This window comes from Dromiciops gliroides, chromosome 3, assembly GCF_019393635.1.
Source record: "Dromiciops gliroides isolate mDroGli1 chromosome 3, mDroGli1.pri, whole genome shotgun sequence".
Taxonomy (NCBI): Eukaryota; Metazoa; Chordata; class Mammalia; order Microbiotheria; family Microbiotheriidae; genus Dromiciops; species Dromiciops gliroides.
In genome coordinates this window covers 115,639,687-115,658,986 of record NC_057863.1, presented here as the reverse complement: position 1 = coordinate 115,658,986, position 19,300 = coordinate 115,639,687, and positions in this window count along the sequence as shown.

The window sequence follows — 19,300 nt, the reverse complement described above, 5'->3', positions numbered from 1 at the left end:
TATCTATCCATCTCATCCTTTACTATTCCTTTCTCCTTTTGCTTTCAATCTTTCCTGGGATCAGTGTCTTTTCCAGAGCCCTATCTTCTCATTATGTTGTCAAAGTATTTAAGCTTCTAGTGAATAGTCTGAGTAAATTTCAGGATTGACTGACTTGATATCCTTGCTATTGAAGGAACTCACAAAAGTCTTCCCCAACAACACAATTCAAAAGTGACAATTCAGTTGGGCTCACTTTTGCTTATAGTCCAACTCTTACAGCCATATCTTGCTACTGGAGAAATAATTTTGACTATATGGACCTTTATCATCAAGATCCTGTCTTTGCTTTTTAGCATACTGTCCAGATTTGCCATAGCTTTCCTTCCAAGGAGCAAATGTCTTTTAATTTCATGACTATGCTCACCATCTGCAGTGACCTTTGAGCCCAAGAATCTGAGACATTTCTTCCTCCTCTATATGCCAGGAAGTGATGGGACCAGTTACTGAAATCTTTAGTTGTTGCTGTTGTTGTCTGATTGTTAAGCTTCACACAAGTGTTTACATTGTCCTCTTTTACCCTCATCAACAGTTTTCTTAATTCCTTTTCATTTTCTGCCATCAGAGTGGTATCCTCTGTACATTTGAGATTGTTGATATTTTTCCCAGCAACCTTAATTCATCCAGCTTGGTATTTCAAATAATGGACTCTGCATATAAGTTAAATATATAACAATATGCATTTTTATCATGTTCCATCTTACTTCAGTAAGTTCTTCCAAGTTTACTTAAAGCTGTTGTTTCTTGGTCCATATACATGTTTCTTATGAGAAAGGTAAAATAACCTGGTTCTCCCATCATTTTGAGGACTTGCCTCATTTTGTTGTGGTCAACACAGTCAAAGGCTTTAGTATAGTCAATGAAGCAAAAGTAGGATTTGTTTGTTTTTTAGAATTCTTGTTTTATAATACAGTATTTGTTGAAGATTTGATCTTTAGTTCTGGTACCTCTTTGAAAACCAACCTGTTATTTTTTATAATTCTTGCTTCACATATTGCTGAAGCCTAGCCTGCAGAATATTAAGCATAATCATGCTGGCATGTGAAATGAGCACACTTGTTCAGTAATTTGAACATTCTTTGTCACTACCCTTCTTTTGACTTGTGATGTAAGCTGATTTTTTTTTCTAATCCAGTGGCCACTTTAATTTTCCAAATTTGCTGGTATAAACTGTAGAATTTTAATAGCATCATATTTAGTGTTGTAAAATAGCTCAGCTGGAATAGTATCACATTCACTTGACATTGTTAGAATGTTTGCCTCAGTTCCTCATCTGTAAAATGAGGTGGAACCCTATTTCAGTATCATTGCCAAGAAAACCCTGGATAGGGTCTTGTAAGAGATGGACTTGACTGAAATGACTGAACAAATAAGTCGGATCATCCATGAGAAAAAAAAAAAAATTAAGTAAATACCAAATTAGAAAAATGGATACATAAATGATGATGAGACATTACACTTAAATTATATCAGTGGGACTCAGCTAGGTGGCACAGTGGATAAAACCCTGGCCCTGGATTCAGGACTGCCTGAGTTCAAATCCGCCTCAGACACTTGAAGCTTACTAGCTGTGTGACCCTGGGCAAGTCACTTAACCCTCATTGCCTCACCCCCCCCAAAACAAACAAACAAAATATATAATCAGTGGACCTCTGCATTCTAGAGTAAAGCTGTTAACTTGTTAAAAAACAACTATATAAAGGACCTTAAATATCACTATTTCTTTTTTTTCTTTTTTTTTTTTTTAGTGAGGCACTTGGGGTTCAGCTGTCGTGCCCGGCGGATTCCCCCCACCTCCCCACAAGCTAGTAAGTGTTAAGTGTCTGAGGCCAGATCTGAACTCAGGTACTCCTGACTCCGGGGGCCAGTGCTCTATCCACTTGCGCCACACTAGGCTGCCCCCAAATATCACTATTTCTTAAAGATATTCAATGAATGCAAAATAAAACCATTAACAAGGAGGTTAAATGGGATCTCAAAAGAACTTTCTCAGAAAGGACTCTATTTACTCGCTAATCAGGGAAATCTAGTAGCAAAGAGTAATGCGGTTTTTGAATATAAGTTAATTTACCAAACATTGGGGAAAAGGAAAAGAGGGGAAAATGATAACATCATAATTGTAAAACAAAAAGCTGTTTAGGAACAGAAAAACATATCTTCAGAACTATGTTATTATAGAGAACCAGCGCTGATCTGTGGGCCACGAATCCTTGGAGGAGGTTTTACATTTCTGCAGAGTACTCGTGAATAGTTATTCAATGCTACACATAGGTACAATACATTCTGCATAAAGAAAACAGTAATAGTAAAATTTCTTGAATATGAAACAAAGGATGATTTGCCCTATAAGGGTCAGTCCAGTGAGCATACAACACTAAAGCCTGTCCCCAAATTTCTAAATATTCCAGAGACATGGGGATTAAATTTTGGAAAGCTCATGAATGTCTTTGCTTCTTCTGGCCACACAATGGCTCACTGCTAAAACAAATGGTGTTAAGAGATCGACAGTACAGTTAGAGACAGTGTATAGATATTGAATCAGATTTTACAAATGCAAAGTGAACCAAGTCCAAAATTTGCAGAAGATATAAAAGCAGCAAAATACAACAGAGCTGATGAGAATGTTAAGATCCAAAATAATCTTGAAGGGATAGAGAATTGGGTTGAATCTAATAAGTTAAAATTGAATAGAGATAAATAAATCAACTTCAAAAACATAAGATTGAGGAGGCACATATATGGAGCAGTTATTCTGAGAAAGATCTTGATGTTAAGTGAAGTGGACTTTGAGTTCACTTGATGCAGCAGACAACAAAGATAATATAATATTGGGCTGGCATCAGGATGAGAATTGCTTCTAGGGATAGGAAAATGATTGTCTCACTACACTCAAGTCTAAAGGGAAAATGATGTTTGAGTTACGATCACTGTGGCTTATGAAAGATAGTGATTAGCTGGGGAATATCAGAGAAGGATATCTAAAATGTTTAAAATGCAAGTTGAGGAACTCTATCAAGTGTTTGAAAGGCTGTTATATGGAGGAAAGTGTAGACTTATATGATATATGTCCCTGAGGGAGGAAACTATGAGGAATGGCATGGTTAATGTTGCAAAGGGACAAATTGAGATACGTTGTCAGGAAAAGTTTAAAAATGATTAGAATTGCACAAATGTTGGAATGACCTACCTTGATTGCCTCTAGTGTTCCCAATCCATGGAGGTCTTCAAGCAGATGACTGGATAACTACTTGCTGGGTTTGTTATACTGGAGATTCCTTATGTTACTGGCTTGGACTAAATAGGTAACTCTCTAATCGTCTAAGTAGGAGGAAGAGATTGAAACATATTACATTAGGAATCTGATGATTTAGAAATGGAAGAATTGAGTTTGAAAAGAGAACTCATGACACAGATTCTGAGTTTTAGTCTGAGCATTAGGTTTTCCTTATCTGTAAAATGAGGAAATTGGTGTATACTAGTTGGTAAAGGACTTTGTAAATTGTGATTTTTAAGATAGATGTTTACAAATCAATAAACACTATAATTTTATGAAAAAATAAATTATAAATAAAGCAATAGAATATGTATATTAGGCACAATGTGCCCCTTACACTTCTGGGTAATAATGGAAACAGACGTTCTTCTGTGCTTGGGGTTTAGTGGGAGGGGATTAATGATCATTGATTCACAATGATGATGATCACCATAATAATAATAGCTACGCTTGAAATAGTGCTTATATACATTTTATAAATATTATTTCATTTTGTCTTTGCATCAACCTTGTGAGGTAGGTAGTCTTATTATCCCCATTTTACAGATGACTAAACTAAGCCAGGCAGTGGTTATGTGACTTATACTGATCACACAGCTGAACCAGTTTTGAACTCAGTTATTCTTGGCTATTGGACCAGTATTTCATCCACTCCATCATGTAATTGATATTAAGATATGGACAAGATTCAAATAAGGTGCAGAATTTTGGGAGGCTTTGTAATCTACCTCAGTAGAGAGAATCCCCACACTGCTGGAATAATGAATCCATCAAAGTATCAAAACATATTTTTAATATTTTTCTAGTCTTCATGCATCTTAGACTGAAGCTTCCCTAAACTTACTGTATATTGAAGATAAATTAGTCCTGTCCTAGATGTGTTTATATCTGTGTGTTATATCTGTAGGAAAAAATGCTAACATAATGAAATTATTGAAGCATGCATCTTAAGGCAGAAAAATCTCTCAAATATTGATAGTTTTAGGTCATTGGAGACTTAGTTAAATCTGATGGATCTAGTAGCGAACATTCATAATTTAAGCATGACTATATGTCATTTGCTGTTTATGGGAATCAATTAGTTGGATCAATATAACAAAACTGTATTCTTATCATTGAAATACCATTTGGATATAACTTTGCTCTTGCCTAATCAGGTACTTTGCTTCTTAGTGACTCAAAACACATTCATTTTAGAAAGATTTAAAATATTAAATGACCCAAGAGCTTGCTTGCGAAAAGACATAAAAGTAATGAAAGTCTATTGTGTTTCATTTTATTAAAAGCAGATGAATAAAATGAGAATAACTTTAATCAGTTTGACTATTGAGGTACCACCACACATCTGTACTTTATGTAAATCCTGCAGGACATAGCTATAGCCAAGTTAAGCCTGAATTATATGGGAAGTATAGTCTGGTCACATTTCATTAAGGGCAAAGAATTTTCAAAAGAAATGTACAGTGTTTTGGAGCACTCTGCTTAATACCAATGTCTAATAAGTGGTAAAATTAGAACATAAATTATGTATATTATATAAAGTTACAAAACAGAACAGGGAATTGATAAGCATGAAATGAGATTGAGAGAACAGTGAAACTTTTACTAGCTTAATCCTACCTACTAAAATCACATATTCAGTTTGAGAATACAAATTGCCTATAATGGGGTACTTTTAGGTTCTAGGACTGATAAAAAGGAACATCTAGGCAAGTGTTCTAAATTCTACATGATTTCCAAGGCACTTCTGGATCTGAACAGCTTTCATTTACACATCTTCTAAATGTCTTCTGATATATATATATATATATATATATATATATATATATATATTTGAAGAAGAAAAGCAACATGAAATAGTATATAGAGTGGTAGATTTAGGTTCGGGAAGACCAGAGTTCAAATTCTGCCTCTGATATTAGCTGTATATTAAAAGAATGTGATTCTCAGGTTTCTCCCTGTAATATGACTTTGTAACATATTAGTACCTGATTCAGAGGCTAGTTGTGACACTAATGAGATAAAAATTAGCAAAGCATTTCCCAACTATAAAACCTATATTAATTTTCATATTATATGTTTTGCATTATTTATTTCCATTTGAAGGATCGTCCCCTTGCTAGAGGAAAAAACAAAACAAAACAAAACTGGAAACAAATTAAATAGTGACTTGTTCTATTTTCTTGATTGTCTCTGTTAAGATTGCTGAGCTTTCAGGGGGCAGCTAGATGGCGCAGTGGTTAAAGCACTGGCCCTGGATTCAGGAGTACCTGAGTTCAAATCCGGCCTCAGACACTTGACACTTACTAGCTGTGTGACTCTGGGCAAGTCACTTAACCCCCATTGCCTAAAAAAAAAAAAAAAAAAAAAAAAAAAAAACAAAAAAAAAAGGTTAGCTGAGCTTTCTCCCAAGCAGGCACTTTGAGTATTTGTATATTTGATTTCTGCAATAGTTCACTCTACTACATACTTCTAGTGGATTCTTCAAGAAAAGGGAATCATGTTGCTTGGTAAAAATTCAGGTTGGAAGATCACACTGTACTTCATGGATCTGAAAGCAAGGATTCACACCTCAGAAGGTTGAATTACAATTCACCCCTTGTTTACCCAACTCAGTCCCACTGGACAGGCATGTGATGAGCAGAATAGGCAGTGGGGTAGGTATATTTTGGTTGGAGGACCTAATAGCATGGCTGGACTCTTGTGGACTAGGGCATAGGCTAGGATTGGTCTATATTAATACAAACCAATCACCAAGGGATAGAGTGTACTCAGATCATAAAGAATGTCAAAATAAAGACAAAATTTGGAGATAACTTGCCTTTTGGGAAATTGTATCTATTATATTTTTTCTATTTTATAGACTTGTATTTTAAAACTAAACATTGCCACAGTATTCTGAGACATGGAACACCACAATCTCTAAATAAAATAAGATGAATAATGCATAGAGAAAAATGGAGTTGTAAATAATTGGTATGAAGAAGAAGTAACATATAATCCAATATTTCCTCAAAAGGTGTGGTACAAGTTTTGCTAGTTTACTTTAATGTATAGAGCTTACCCTGCAATCCATAAATACTATTAGGATGGGTGGGAGTGGGGGATAGCTCCCACTCTCTATAAAATGCTCAAATAGCATGCATCTCAAATAGCCTCTGGCAACTGAAGCCCAACTCCTGGCCTTCTCGTGGTGGAACTGTTCCACTAACAGGAGAAGGGGGTGAAGACGAGTCACTGGTGCCTGTAAAACCAGCCACTTCTGGCAGGTGGGACTCCTAGCCTTGGCAGGCAACCCACCTAGGGAAAGGAAAGCCTGATTTAAACCTCTGATGCCTTGCAGCTATGCCCATATATGGGAAAGGCTTTCGGGAGTTAACCCGAGGAAAAATCAGGAGTCAGAGTCCCTTAGGCATTTGGATGTTGAACATCACATCCCTCTGGCAACTCCTGTGGTGGCACTGTTACCAAACTGTATTGGCTCTGCCTCTCCATTTGGATCCACCAATGTCATGGAGAGGGAAAACCTGCTGCATGGGCAACAGCTTGTTTTCCATATTTATCTGCCCAGGGCAGCACCCTGGAGAGGGACACTCCCAGCTACTCCTCATGGGGTAGATACAACATGGGATGCGGCAGTTACCGGTTATAAGTCACTCAGGAGCTGCGCTCCCATATGGGACTGCACAGCCACACCTGTGGGCTGTGACTCTTCAAGGCACTGATCCATGATCATTCGTGCCTGGTGGAGGCCTACTACTACTAACTTATATATACATATATACTATGTGTATATATATACACACACACACTATACATGTGTGTGTACATATACATATACATGTATGTATATATGTGTGTATATATAAGTATGGTATATATATATGCAATGTATATATATATAAGTGTGTATATATATGTGTTTGTATATATATATATATATATATATATGGGGGGCAATGAAAAACCTCAAGAAGATTTAGAATAAATCATGTCATCAAGAGAATTGTATGATAGAAAGAGGACACAAGCTAGTCATGTAGCAAGGAATATCCAAGTTGAGAAAATGTTAGATCCATTTGTGTAGGTTTTGCTGTTGTTGTTATTTGTATTGTAATTTAAAGTATTTTATTATTTTCCATTTACATATTAAGATAGTTCTCAACATTTGTTGTCACAGGGATTTTTACTTCTATTTTTTTTCCTCCAACCTTCCCTTCTCTCCTTGCTCCCCAAGACAGAAAAGCAGTATGATGTAGGTTTGTTTGTACAATCATATTAAACAACATTTCTACATTAGTTACTTGTGAAAGAAGAAATCAAAGCACAAGTGAAAACTTCAAAAAAGAATGAAAAAAAAAACAGTCCAAAAGTAGAAATACTCTGGTTAAATCTGCATTCATAAATTCACAGTTCTTTTTTTCTGGACGTTGAGACATTTTCTATCATGAGTTCTTTGAAACCGTTTTGGATTGTTGCCTGGCTGAGAGGAGCCAAGTCTATCACCATTGTTCATCACACAATGTTGCTGTAACTTGTGTACACTGTTCTTCTGGTTCTGCTCCTCTTAGTCAGCATCAGTTCATGTAAGTCTTTTCAGGTTTCTATGAATTCCTCCTGCTCATGTTTCTTACAGCACATTAATATTCCATTACATTAATATACCACAACTTGTTTAGCCATATCTCTGTTGATGGGCATTCCCTCTATTTCAAATTCTTTGCCACCACAAAGAGAGCTGCTATATATATATTATTTTTGTACATAGTGGATTTTTTCCCTTTTATATGGTCTCTTTGTGATACAGACCTAGCAGTGGGTTGAAGGGTATGAACATTTTCTCTGTTATTTTTTTGGGTGGGGGCCTGGAATGAGGAAAAATCATCCTCCTGTGTTCATTTATTCTTTTTAAAAAATTTTTCTCCCTCCCTCTCTCCCTTTCCTCCCCCCCTCCACAAGATCGCAATCTGGTTATATATGTACAATCCACAAGTGTTCTTTTTAATCAGTTCTTTCTATAGGGGTGCATAGTAAGCTTCCTCATTAGCTGCCTGGGATGTCTTGGATATGAACACTTCTATAGCCCTTTTGGCATAGTTCCAAATTGCTCTCCAGAATGGTTGTTCACTTCACAGCTCCCACCAACAAGGCATTAGTGTTCCAATTTTTCCACAGCTTCTATAACTTTTTCATTTTCCTTTTTTGTCATATAGCCAATCTGATAGGTGTAAAGTAGTACCTCAGTGATGTTTTAATTTACATTTCTTTAATCAATAGTGATTTAGAGCATTTATTCATATGGCAAGAGATAGCTTTGACTTCTTCATCAAAAACTGCCTATTCAGATCTTTTGACCATTTCTCATTTGGGGAATGACTTAAGTTCTTATAAATTGGTTTAGTTCCCTATGTATTTTAGAATGAGGGCCTTTATCAGAAATACTGGCTATAAAAAATTGTTTCCCAGCTTTCTTCCTCCCTTCTAATTTTTGGCTGCATTGCTTCTGTTTGTACAAATACTTTTTAATTTAATGTAATCAAAGTCTTCCATTCGTGCTTTCCTAATATTCTCTATCTTTTGTTTGGACCATAAATTGTTTTCCTCTCAATAGATTTGAGAGGTAAACTATTCCTTCCTCTCCTAATTTATCTATGGTATCATCCTTTATGTCTAAATCTTGAACCCATTTTAACCTTATTTTTTGTATAAGGTTGTAAGATGTTGGTCTATGCCTAGTTTCTGCCATACTGTCTTCCAGTTTTCTCAGCAGTTTTTTGTCAATACTGAGTTCCTATCCCAGAAGCTGGAGTCTCTGAGTTTATCAAACCGTAGATCACTATAGTCATTTACTACTATGTCTCCTGTGCCTAATTTATTCTGTTGGTCCACCACTCTGTTTCTTAGCCAGTACCAATTAGTTTCAATGACTGCCATGTTTGGTTTTCTTTGTTTGTTTGTTTGTTTTGGTGAGGCAATTGGGGTTAATTGACTTGCCCAGGGTCACACAGCTAGTAAGTGTTAAGTGTCTGAGGCAGGATTTGAAATCAGGTACTCCTGACTCCAGGGCTGGTGCTCTATCAACTGCACCTCCTAGCTGCCCCACTGCCACTTTTTAGTAGATGTTCAAATTTGCTACAGCTAGCCCACCTTCATCTGCATTTTTTTCATTAGATCCCTTGATGTTCCTGACTTTTTGTTTTTCCAGATAAATTTTGTTATTTTTTCTAACCCTATAAAATATTTTAGGTACTCTTATTGGTATGGAACTGATGAATAGGTAAATTAATTTAGGCAGAATTGTCACTTTTATTATATTAGCTCAGCCTATCCATGAACAATTGATATTATTCCATTTACATAGATCTGCTTTTAATTGTGTGAAAAGTGTTTTGTAATTGTGCTCATAGAGTTGCTGGGTTTGCTTGTCAGGTAAACTCCCAAGTATTTTATAATGGTCTCCCATTACTTTAAATGGAATTTGTCTTTCTATCTCTTGCTCCTGAGTCTTATTGGTCATATAATAGAAATGCTGATGATTTTTGTGGATTTATTTTATAATCTGCAACTTGCTAATGTTGTTCAATTATTTCAAGCAGTTTTTAGTTGATACTTTAATATTCACTAAGTATATCATCATATCATCTGCCAGGAGTGATAGTTTTGTTTCCTCCTTGCCTATTCTAACTCCTTTAATTCCTTTTTCTTCTCTTATTGCCATAATGTAGCTTCTAGTACAATATTAATAATGGAAGTGATAAAGGACATCCCTGTTTCACCTGCTATCTTATTGGGAACACATCTAACTTACCCCATTAGATTTAATGTTTCTCTGATGATTTCAGGTAGATAACTGCTTATTATTTTAAGTAAGCTCCACCTATTCCTATGCTATGTAGTGCTTTTAATAGGAATGAGAGTTGTATTTTGTCAAAAACTTTCTCCTCATCTATCAGATAATCATATCATTTTTGTTTGGTTTGTTATTGATGTGATTGATTTTATTTAATAGTTTTTCTAATATTGAACCAGGTCTTTGCATTCCTGGTATAAATCCCACCTGATCACAGTGTAATAAATTGGTGATCACTTGCTGTAAGTCTTATTGCTAATATTTTATTTAAGATTTTTGCATCATATTTATTAGAAACTTGGTCTGTAATTTTCTTTCTCTGGTTTGTCTCTGCCTGGTTTAGGTATCAACAGCATATTTCTGTCATAAAAGGAATTTGGTAGAACTCCTACTTCCCTGTTTTTTCCAAACATAGTTTGCATAGTATTAGCATTAATTTTTCTTTAAATGTTTGATAAAATTCATCTCTAAACCCATCTGCTCTGGAGACTTTTTTTACTTAGGGAGTTCATTAAATGGCTTGTCAATCTCTTTTTCTAAAATGGGCCTATTTAAGAATTTTATTTTCTCTTCAGTTAACCTAGGCACTTTTTATTTTTGTAAATATTCATCCATTTCATTTAAATTATCAAATATATTGGCATACAATTGGTCAAAATAGCTTCTAATTATTGATTTAATTACCACTTCATTGGTAATTAAACACCCATTTCTTTTTTGATACTGGTTATTTCGTTTCCTTCTTTCTTATTTTTAATCAAATGAACCAAAGGTTTATCTATTTTATTGGTTTTTCATAAAACCAGCTATTAGTTTTATTGATTAATTCTATAGTTTTCATTCATTCAATTTTATTAATTTCTCCTTTAATTTTTCAGGATTTCTAATTTAGTTATTTAGTTGGGGATATTTAATTTATTCTTTTCCTAGCTTTTGTAGTTCCATTCCAATTCATTGATCACCTCTTTTTCTTTTTTTATTCATGTAAGCACTTAGAGATATAAAATTCTCCCTAATTACTGCTTGGCTGCATCCATAGGGTTTTGCTATGTTGCCTTATTATTGTCATTCTCTTGGATGAAGTTATAGATTTTTCTATAATTTGTTGTTTCAACCACTCATTCTTTAGGATTAGATTGTTTAGTTTCCAATTAATTTTCATTCTACCTTTCCATGGCTATATGTTACATGTAATTTTTATTTTATCATTATCTGAAAGGGATGCATTTACTATTTCTGCCTTTCTACACTTGGCTATGAGGTTTTTGTGCCCTAATACATGGTAAATTTTTGAGTATGTGCCATGTACTGCTGAGAAAAAGGTATATTCCTTTCTATCCCCATGCAGTTTTCTCCAGATATCTATCATATCTAGCTTTTCTAATATTCTATTCACCTCTTTAACTCATTTCTTATTTATTTAGTGGCTAGATTCATCTAATTCTTAGAGGGGAAGATTCAGATCCCCCACGAGTAGAGTTTTGCTGTCTATTTCCTCTTGTAACTTATTTTACTTCTCCCCTAAGAATTTGGATGCTATATCACTTGGTGCTTACATGTTTAGTATTGATATTACTTCATTGTCTATCATACAATTTAGTAAGATGTAGATTCTTCTTTATCTCTTTTAATCAGATCTATTTTTTACTTTTGCTTTTTCTGTGATAAGAATTTTCTACCCTCCACTTTTTGACTTCACCTAAAGCATAATACATTTTGCTCCAAAACTTTACCTTTATTCTGTGTGTATCTCTCTTCGTCCAATATGTTTCTTATAAACAAACAAATTGTAGGATCTGATTTTTAATCCACTCTGCTAGTTGCTTCGCCTTTTATGGATGACTTCATCCCATTCACATTCACAGTTAAGATTATAAACTGTTTATTTTCCTCCATCTTGTTTCCCCTTTGTTTTTACTCTTTTTCCCTTCTTTCACCCTTTTCCCTTCTTTTACTTGACCAGTGTTTTCCTTCTGACCACTGCCTCCCACAATCTGCCCTCCCTTTTATCAGCTGCCTTTCTTTTTCTTGCCCCCTTTCCCCCTGCTTCTGTCCTCCTTCTATCAATACCACCCTTTCCCCCTTCCCCTTTTATTTCCTTAAAAAGTAGGCTATGTTCCTTGAAACCAAATCTCTTGAGAGTAAGGTTGAAACAATGCTCACCCCTCCCTTCTTTCCTCTATTGTTTATCGGTCTTTTTGTCCTCTCAATGATGTACTTAACCAATTCCACCTCCCCTTTCTCACCTCTCCCCTAGTCTCCTGTTATTCTGCCCCTTAAGTTTCTTTATATTATCACATCAAAGTCAATTTAATAACAATATCTTAACAGAGATACAGAGCCAAAGTCTACTCCTTTAGTTATATAGAATTCATTGTTGTTTATTCTTTAATTCAGTCCATTGTTTTCCTGGACCAAGTTTTCTTCACTCTGAGTTCTCCTGATCATTGCCATGCTTCTCTCAATTCTTCATATTTATTTATTCTTTGGTCCTATTATATTCTTGTACATAATGACTAATCTATCTTATGTGTAGTTATTTAGTACCACCAAAAGTGATGTTATGGTATTCTGGTATGTGTGGAGCCATTTCTGTCTGTGTTTGTCTTCCTTAATATATCTGCTTAGCACAATATGATCTTTGAGTCAAGGAATACTGACATTTAGTCACAGCCTATTTCTAAATGGATTGATGTGATGTTAGGAGAATAATCCGTAGTTGCATTGCATACCCACAGTTATACATTAGCCTTATTTATAGCATTTTTTTGTTAGACATGATCTTAAAGATCATCACTTCCTAGGACAAGTAAGTATAAGAAGCCTAATTGATACACATTTGATTAATATTTATATATACACAAAAATATATACCTTGTGTGGAGCTTAATGCAAGTGTATGTCTTCATATACATGTATATTCCTGTATGCATGAGCATATATGTATACACACATATGTGTTTATATGCACACATATATAAATGGTAGGCAACCAACAGTCTTAGAATCCATATAAGATAGAGATAGACAATCATCTTGACTATTTAATATCGATGTGGGAAAAATCTAGTAAATGAATAACTAAAAATGAAGTATATGGAAAATGCACCCTGTTAATTCCTTTTGTGCTATAATGTGGTATTCAACAGGGAACGCTAATACTAATACAGTTGTTGAATTAAAACAGATAATTTTGTGTGGATATGATGTCATTCACCTACATAAGTAAAGTAATTTTATTTACAGGCATGGTTATTACACAATTTCATTACTCAGCCTCTTCATTTTCTGATTGCCACTTTATAGATGTTATTCAATGGAAATATTCTAAGTCTCTTTTCATAGGTACTGAAGTAGATATGTGAGAGGTAATAACATGCTTAAGGTCACAGGTTTTACCACTTGTGAACAAAGGAAAACTCAATGACTCCCCAAACACTACATTACAGTAATAGGGCATTTTGTATTTCACGTTAATCATGTTAATTTAATCACCTCTAATTACAATTTATATCATAATTTACTCATATTTGATGATGACATCCTGAGGCTTACAAAAGTGGAAGAAGGTAGATTATAGGAACACCATTCTATCCCCAGAGAGAATAAGGGAGATATCATTGCTACTCCTGAAGTAGCTATGCACTTATCTGCTCTCTAGGATCCTCAGGAGAAAAGTAAGTCAACTTTGGGAGCCAGAAATATGTCAGGGATTCTGGGAGAATTCTGGTGAATCTAAGAGAGCTGGCAAAGCTAATGCATACTAAGTGTTACTTGAAATTATTGTTTCTGAAAATTATTGCTGGAATTTCTGAATTATTAATGAATTAATGAAAATAAAATAAAATTCCTGGAAGCCCTAAGGGATTCTGGGAAGCATATATTAATTTTAGAGGAAAGGAATATTCCATCTTCTGGGAAAGTTCAATTTCTGCTACAGCAAACTCTTTAGTGAAGCCACAATTGGACCAATTAGCGGGCTTTGAACACTAAGCCTACTATATATACATCAAATTCTCTATGGTGTTCTTTAAAAATTGTGCTGATTGGTAATGAATTAGCTTCTTTCTTTTCTTTTCAAGTATTTTTGTTGAATTCTTGATCTAGCTCTTGCTTATATGTATATTTTCTCCTGGCCACATGTGACACAGAATGAGAGTGAGTGGAATGCTGTGCCTAGCAACTTTATGGGACCAAGTGACAGAAGTAAACTTGATTAAGATAAGGCATATTTAAAATATCTCCACTCCTAGTATTTTTAGTAAAATAAAATTATCAATTGCAACTTATTAATTGTTGCTGTACAGCAGAAATCTGCACTTTAAAGGGGTTTTCTCTTAAGGTTGATTTCTTTCTTTGATATATGGAACTCCTTATCTTATAAGAAAATTTAATTAATTAATTCAATAGTTTTCTAGTTATATTCCCATTCTTAATGTCATAAAAAGGATAGAAGGATGGTTTGCTTTTGTTTTAATAGTGAACTTCCTCCTTTAAATATTCACTGTATTTCATAAAAGTCTATAGTTTCCTAGACTCACAAAAGACCTACTACACATGTTCAAAACTAGAATTTACAAAGTATTATCCCTTATATTTGATTCATTTCCTAAACTATTCTTGAGAAACAGTCAGATAAGGCCATTATATTTTCACTTTACAGATGAGGAGGAAATGGAGAGTTTCAATGTTTTTCCCAAGGTCACCCAACAAGTAAATACCATAGTCAGGAATTAATTTCAAGTATACTCATTTAAAGTCCAGTGCTTCTTTTCAAACAGCACACATAGTACAGTTTCTCCATTCTGACTTTAATAAACTTAATAAGAGAAGGGTTTTGAATGGCCTTTCTCTCCTTGTGTGTAGTAGCATGTAAAATACTACTAGGTATATTTGACATCACTGAACATGCCTTCCATACTCAAGACATGTTCTTAAGACAAAAATATAAACTACTTTTTTATGATCTATGAATGAAATGATTGTTTACCTTGATTCTACATGCCCCATGTCATGTCATGAGGTTCAATCCTATTATATCTATAGATGTGATAGAGATCCATTCTATTTAATTACCTAATGAATTTTATCTACCAAGAATTTATTGTTATTACTGTTTAAAGACACTATGATATAATATAGAACTATAAAGACAACTTTGAAAAATAAAAATAAACCTGCCTTGAGAAACCTAGTTTTTATCAGGTAAAACAAAACAGAACAAAAAACAAACAAATGAAAATGTGTATAAATCTAAGTAAATACAAAATAAAGCAAGACACTTTTAGAGGGGTGAATTATGTAGGCTAGATAATTCAGGAAAGTTTCATGTAAAAGGCCATGTTGGAACAGCGAGGTAGTACAGTGGATAGAACATTGACCATATAAGTCAGGAAGGACTGAGTTTAAATCTTACCTAGGACACTTAAAAGCCATGTGATCCTGGCAAATTACTTAACCCCAATTGCCTCCAAAAATACCAATACCCCCTCCTCCCAAAAAGGTCATGTTGAAATTGAGGGAAATTAAGGATTCTAATACTCAGAGGTAAGCAAAGAACACTTTCCCATACAAGAGACAGACTGTTTAGAAAGCAAAGAGGTGGGAAATGTCATATCACATGTTAAAAATGGGTACGTAGATCATATTATCTGAACTTCAACCTCTAAAAAATAATGATTGGAAATATAGTCTGGATATGGATTAAAAAAGAGATGAGGGGGTGGAAACACAATGGTGGAGGAAAGGCAGTGACTTCTTGGAGCTTTCCCCATAAAGCCTCCAAATACTTTCAAATAATTTCAAAAGACAATTCCAGTAGCAGCTGAACCCATAAAAGGACAGGGTTGAGATCATTTTCCATCCAAAGACAGCTTTTTAGGTCAGTAGGAAAGAGCTGTTGAGCTGGGATGAAAGTGGAGCATAGCCCCATGGTGGTGCCATGCAGATTCAGCCCCAGGCAGGGTGTTCCAGAGGAGGCTTGGAATTGGCTTCAGTGGCAGCTGCTTCTGGAACTCAGCCCACAGATGGGGAGAGGGTAGAACTGTTCGCCAGGGGAAAATTCCAGGGGTTTCTGCTGGCACTGAGGCAGGACTCTGTTGTTTTCCCCAAACTAGTATCCAGGCCACAGTCTTGGGTGGCAGCCCAGGTCAGGAAGGGGAACAGGTATGCCAGAACTTGCAGACACAGTGGAACAGGGTTCTCTTCCAGATCAGAGGGCAAGTAGGCCAATAGTTGCTTGCAGACCAGAACACAGGCCAGGAGAGTAGTGAATATGCCTCTCCTTAAATCATACCACCTGGGACCCACTGAAGCTTGGGACAGGAAAAATAAATCATAAGAGATATTAAAAGGTTAAGATTAGGGGCAGCTAGTTGGCACAGTGGATAGAGCACCGGCCCTGGAGTCAGGAGTAACTAAGTTCAAATCCAGCCTCAGACACTTAATAGAGTACATTTAGACAGAGAACACAGGTGTGAGTTAAATATGAAGGGATTAAGGGGTGAGAGGAATTCACTGGGAGAAAGGGAAAGGGTGAAGTGGAATGGGTTAAAGGGTCTAACAAAGAAGAAGAAAAAGCTAAAGCAGTAGAGTGTAAGATAGGGGAGGTGAGAGGTGGTAAATGAGCCTTACTCTCATCAGAATTGGCTTAAGGAGTTAATAATATACACATTTAATTGGGTAAAGTAATCTATCTCACCCTGCAGGAAAGTAGAAGGGGAAGGGAATGGGGAGGGGTTGAAATAAAGGAGGACTTATTGGGAGATGGGGCAGTCAGAAGAAAAACTTTTGAGGAGGGATAGGTTGAAAGAAGATAGAAAATAGAGTAAATATCATGGGGAAGAAATAGGATGGAAGGAAACACAGAAATAGTAACTGAAACAAATTTGAAGGAGAGGTAAGAACAATGTAAGATGAAGAGGAGGAGGAAGAGGAGGAGGATGACAATGAGGAGGATGGTGGTAGTGATGCTAAAATATATGATACTTTGCTGGGCTATTGTGAAGAAAATTCTTTGTCACTTATAAGATGCTATATAAATATTATCTATTATTTTTGATTCAATAATCAACATGATGAGTTTCTTGTAAGAAAATCTCACTGGAAAATACTATATAAATGTAGTTTACTATTTAAAAATGTTGTGCAGGATGCTATCATAAAAATCTGGAAAGACTTACATGAGCTGATGCAAACTGAAATGTACTATATCCAAAATAACAGCAATATTGTAAGATAATCTACTGTGAATGCATTAGTTATTTTCAGCAATACAATGATCCAAGAAAATTCTGAAGGACTTTTTAAAAATGTAATCCGTCTACATAAAAAGACCTGATGGTATCTCAATACAGATTGAAGCATAATTTTTTTTGTTAGTTCCATTTTTCAAAGTTTTCTGTGTGTTTTCTTTCACAACTTGACTAATATGGAAATATTTTTCAAGACCACACATGTATAACTTATATTAAATTGGTTCAGTTCTTATGGGGGAGTGGGGAGGGAAGAAGAAAATTTGAAACATGAAGTTTTGAAAATTGGTGGTAAATTTGTTTTTTGCATGTAATTTGGGAAAATAATATTCCAAATAAGAAAAAAAGATGAAATTCCAAACAAAGAACTTGTATTTATTTCTATAGACAAAAGGGAACCACTGGAATGTAGGGAGAAAAGGAGTTATTTGTGCTTGAAGAAGATCAGTTTGCCAGTTATACTGATGCTAAATTGGAGAGAAGACATAGATAAAGCCATGAGAATAATTAAAATACAAGTGCCTTAGTCCAGGAAAGAAGCAATTAAGTTCCTCAATTAGGGTTGTAGTTCAGAAGGGTATTAATATTAAATATATTTTGTAACATTGAGTCTGCTGGATAAATTAAGAAATCTGGCAAGTGGTTAGGTAAATTAGGAAGGAGGAGGAGAGAAAGAAACCAAAAATCCAAATCTGGGTGATTAGAAAAATGTTGGTACCTTCAATAAAAACAAGAGTTTTGAGAGGAAAAGAATGTTTGAGAGGAAAGATGATGAATTATGTTTTGGATAGATTAAGTTTGAACTTCCTACAAGATACTGGTGAGAAATGTGAAATCAGCAGTTGGAAATATAGAAGTAGAGCTCAAAAGAAAGGCTAGGGCTGGATGTATCGATCTAGAAGCCACCTCTATAAGGCTGATAATTAAGTCTTTGGGAGTTGATGAGCTTTCTATGAAAGAATATATACAGAGAAGAGAAGAGATCAGAGCTTTGGGTTATTCTCATAGAGGACACAATATAGATAATTATGTACTAAAAAGACTGAGAAGTAGCAGCAGCCTCTCATGCACAAGAACCAGGAGAGCAAAAGCTCATGAAAAATCAGAGAGGAGAGAGTATCAAGGAGGAGAGTGTGTTTAACAGTGTAAAATGCTGAAGACAGGTCAAAAAGGATGAGGACTTGGAAAAATCCATTAGATATCATGATTAATGGAGAATTAAGAAAGGGTTGCTTGAGGTGAGTGATAACATCATAAAACAGATTTCAAGAAGTTAGTGAGGAAGAGTAAAGAGAGTGGAGATACTGATACATTTTGTTTTAGTTTGATTTTTGGTAGGAGTTTGTCAATGAAAGAAAGGGGAGTTATATACGATAATATCTAGAAGAAATAGGAGGGTCAAGTGAGGCTTTCTAAAAATAATTTTGGAAGGGAAAGACTAAGTCATGTTTATAGACAGCAAATAAAGGGGGTGGATGATAGGGAAAGTCTGGCAATTAGATGGGCTAGGAAACTGTGTGGGTAAACTGCTAAAAGAGAAGGGAGTGGAACAAAGGATCCAGGTCACAAGGTGGACTTGGCAAAGGGAGAAGCATACCTATTTATCAGAGACCGGACTAAAGGAATAATGCACGATGAAAGATATCAATATCTTTTGAGATTTCAAGATGGTGACTCCAAAGTATTTTATATTGGGCACAGTTATTTTAAATGGAAATTTCTCTTTATGTCTGTTGTTGCTGGACTTTATTGGCAATATATAGAAATGCTGATGATTTTTGTGGTTCTATTTGTATCCTGAAATTTTACCAAAGTTGTTAATAAATTCAAGTAGCTTTTTACTTGAATCTGTGCTAAGCAATGGGATAGAGAGGACAGGCAAAA